Raw genomic sequence first — 4,295 nt, forward strand, 5'->3', positions numbered from 1 at the left:
TTGCTGGGCCTTTCACTGAGATATTTGTGTCATCAGTAGTCACAGGTGAGGTGCCGGAAGGCGAGAGGGTGGCTAACATGGTGCCAATATTAAAGAAAGGTGGTAGGGAAAAGCCATGGAACTATAGACCGGTGAGCCTGACATCCGTGATGGGCAAGTTTTTTTAGAGAATCCTGAGAGATAGGATTTACATGTATTTGGAAAGGCAAGAATTGATTAGGGATAGGCAGCATGGCTTTATGCTTGGGAAATCATGTCTCACGAATTTGATTGAGTTTTTTGAAGAAGTACAAAGTGGATTGATGAGGGCAGCGCGATGGACGTGATCTATATGGAATTCAGGAAGGCGTTCGTCAAGAATCCTCATGGGAGACTGGTGAGCAAGGTTTAATCTCATGGCATGCAGGGACAACTAGCCATTTGGATTCAGAACTGGCGAGAAGGCAGAAGACAGAGGGTGGTGATGGAGGATTGCTTTTCAGACTGAAGGCCTGTGACCCAATGGTGTGTCACAAGGATCAATGCCGGGTCCGCTCCGTTTTGTCATTTATATAAATGATTTGTATGTAAACGGAGGAGGTATAGTTAGTACGTTTGGAGATGACACCAAAATTGGAGGTGTAGTGGACAGCAAAGAAGGTTACCTCAGATCACAACGGGACCTTGATCAGATGGGCCAATGGGCTGAGAAGTGGCAGATGGAGGTTAATGTAAATAAATATGAGGTGCTGCATTTTGTAAAAACAAATTAGAGCAGGGTTTTTACACTTAATGGTAAGTTCCTTGGAAGTGTTGCTGAACAAAGAGACCTTGGAGTTCAGGTTGATAGTTCCTTAAAAGTAGAGACGCAGGCAGATTGGATAGTAAAGAAGGCGTTTGGTGTGCTTCAATTTGTTGGTCAGAGCATCGAGGATAGATGTTGGGAGCTCATGTTGCCACTGTACAGAACATTGGTCAGGCCACGTTTGGAATATTGCACGTAATTTTGGTCTGCTTCCTATCGGAAAGATGTTGTGAAACTAGATCCCTGGAAGCGTCCTGCCTCTATTCCTGATGAAGGGCTTTTGCCCGAAACGGCGATTTTCCTGCACCTCTGAAGCTGTCTGACCTGCTGTGCTTTTCCAGCACCACTCTGATCTAAACTCTGGTTTCCAGCATCTGCAGTCCTCACTTTTGCCTACCCAATAAACCCAGTGTGACGATTTCACATCAACAAACTGACACTAGCAGACACAACGTCTGCAGAAACCCTCGCCACATTACTTTACATTAAAGACATCTGTGAAATGATTTCCAGACAACTCAACCCTCTCAGCATTAAACAACGGCTAGTGAACCTTAAATACCCTATATAAACAACCCGCAAACGAATGTTATTTACAAAATACCATACTAGAAATATATACATGAACTCTGCCGCACAGTTATCTGTGGCAAGAAATGCTGGGATGAGATAAGGAAGATTTTTTCAGCCAAAACGAATCGGCACTGACTAGACAGCCATTTACAATCACCCCTGTCAGCCCAGGATGGAAGACCGGAAGGGATGAACAGTTTTCTTATTTCCGGAAGATTTACAAAGCTGAGACTGGGTTTTGGTGTTTCTTCCCTTTCCACTCCCAGAAGCCGCAGTGGTTGGGGCGGTGAGTTGGGGAAAGTGAAATGTGCCCGTGAGCAGGGTGTGGGGCTCTTTCAGCTTCCCCTCCTCTGACAGCGCTGTGACGTGACTCTGATGTTCTCAGGGACACTTACTGACGCGAGACAGTGAAAAGAGTCTCGTTCCTGCAGATCAGGAATTCAAACCGTATGCCGGATTCAGGACAATGAGAAAGATTAATTGGGGTGTGTGAAGAAGCTGTGAGTTGCATTTCAAACAGGTAGCTGGTGTCAGATGCGTCATCCATTGCGTTCCTGGCACTGGGCGTACCTGACGCCGCCATGCTGCAGAGTTCTGACGTTAACACGGACATGCAGAGCAATGGGAACATTGACAATGGGAACAGACAAAGATAATCACCGTCACTGCTTCCCTTCCATAGTCCAAACTTTGTGAAGCAGTATCTTTCACTGGGAAATAAAACACCTTTGTCCACAGGTGCTTGCTTCATTTCGATCACGACTTCACGCCCCTCACTGTTCTAGTCTCATTTCCAAACTCTTGGCTCATATCCTCAAAAGCAGCTCTGTGGGTATCTGCTTGTTCCACCCTGACAGGCAGTGGGTTGCAGATTCCCGATCAGTCCAAATGTGATTGAAATATTTCAACCCCTCCACTGATTTGCATCTTTAAAAAAGCCATGGAGCAATCTCCCTTTCCTTTTGACGACAGTTCTCAACTGTTATCGGCAGGGTTCACACCTGCGTGGGGAACCCGCAATGGATTTCATGTCCATCGCATTCACCTCTCGGCCCACCAATACAGAACCACACTGACAGCTTCATTTCCCAGGTCTCTCTGCCTGTGGAGCTGAGAAAGAGTGAATCATTGCAGAGTGTGTTCGAATCCAATCACTTCACGGGTTTCGAAAGGGTTAAATATCTGCAACTGGCGAGTCTGGGTGTTTCATCCCGAAAGATGAAATGGACGTTCAGTTAAAAACAAAACCAGAAATTGCAGGAGCAACTCAGCAGGTCAGGCAGCATCTGACGAAAGAGAATCAGAGACAACATTTCAGAACTTTTTTTTTCCTCATCCAGGTACTGAGTTGCTCCAGCAGTTTTGTTTTCTGTCTCGGACTCTCAGCATCCGCAGTCCTTTACGTTAGAAATTCAATTCAGAAACCCCTTTGTGCTTCCTCAGTGGAAAAGATTTCAGTTTGGGAAACATTTTTCTGACACCATTAAAAACAAACATCTTTGCAGCCTAGGAAGCGGTAAGAGCGAGAACAACAAACGCTCCGTCCCTGGGTGGTCTCGAACCACCAACCTTCCGGTTAACAGCCGAACGCGCTGACCAGTTGCGCCACAGAGACAGGCTGAAACCGCCCTGCGCAGTCTCGTTGAGGAAGCTACTATTCAATTCATAATTCAACCTGTCCCGCCCAGAATTACCATTGTCAAAGCACTGATAACATGGTAGTCTGGTGTCAGCTCGGATTTCTGGTCCTGATTTCTCTGTCCTCTGGTCTCCCTGTTCCAACAGAGCTAAATGTTGTCTGTTCTCAACTCTGCTCGATTTCTGCTGAATCTTTGACCCCATTTTAAACTTTCTGGCGCAATGAAATATTCTGAGCCTCCTGGAAATGACACCTTATCTATACCTCTCCCAATTTTAAAAATCTCGATAAAGTTATCTGTCAACTTGCTAGGCTTCGTTGGAAAAATGTCCCAGCTTCTTCTTAACTCAAACCCTCCATTCCCAGCAGCACGCTGGTAAAGGAGGGAATAGGGATTTGTAGCAAATCACATAAATGTACTGTCTGAAAAAATCTGGCTGTGTTCTTGCCTGAGATATTGAGAGTCCCTGGTGTAAGTAATTACGAATGAAATTATTTTGGTCACAGAATTGAACAATCATTTTGCAACAAAGGGGTCTACTCTGATAAGGAGGTAGTGGTCACTTCTAGGGTAAGTGAACAGTTTGTAGATCAGGGAGATGAAGTTCCAGACACTTGGGAAAGGCAAGAAATGACTGTGATAAATAAGACAAAGAACTGTGGATGCTGGAAATCTGAAACAAAAACTGAGAACACTGGAAAAACTCAGCAGGACTGGAAGCATATGTGGAGAAAAAGCAGAGATAAGGTTTCCAGTCCAACAACTCCTCTTCAGGATTCTGAAATAGTTTGTGAGAACCTCTTAAGACTACTGCTCCGCTTTAAGACCATAATACACAGGACCAGGATGAGGCCATTTGGCCCATCGAGTCTACTCCACCAGTCGATCATGGCTGATATATTTCTCCATCCCATTCTGCTGCCTTCTCCTCATAACCCTTGACTCCTTACTAATCAAGAACCTATCTCTGTCTTAAATGCCCTCAATGACTTGGCATCCTCAACCCTTCTCCTAGTGGAAACATCATCTCCACATCCACACTATCCGGTCATAGAGTAGCACAGCGCTGCCTGACACACTGTGATCTTCAGCATTTGTTGTTTTCAGGAAGAATTCCAGCATCTACAACAACGCGCTTCTAAATTTTGTACCCAGTTGGTTAGCTCTCCCTGGATCCCGTGAGATTTAACCTTACTCAACAATCCACTGTGTGATGCAATTTACAAAGTACCCAATCCCCACCTCTTTTTGCGTGGGTTTCCTCCCAAAGTCTAACGATGAGCGGTTTCGGGAGAAGT

At 45.3% G+C, this 4,295-nt stretch overlaps 1 non-coding gene across 1 annotated transcript; it reads right to left on the bottom strand.

Moving 5' to 3' along the window:
• Nucleotides 1-2,898: 2,898 nt before the first annotated feature.
• trnan-guu (transfer RNA asparagine (anticodon GUU)) lies at nt 2,899-2,972 on the bottom strand. The gene has a single exon. It is a non-coding gene; the product is annotated as a tRNA-Asn (tRNA).
• Between the last annotated feature and the right edge of the window lie 1,323 nt (nt 2,973-4,295).

The sequence above is a fragment of the Chiloscyllium plagiosum genome, unplaced genomic scaffold (assembly GCF_037043375.1).
Source record: "Chiloscyllium plagiosum isolate Xiang-an unplaced genomic scaffold, Cpla_swu_hap1 HiC_scaffold_27, whole genome shotgun sequence".
Lineage (NCBI taxonomy): Eukaryota > Metazoa > Chordata > Chondrichthyes > Orectolobiformes > Hemiscylliidae > Chiloscyllium > Chiloscyllium plagiosum.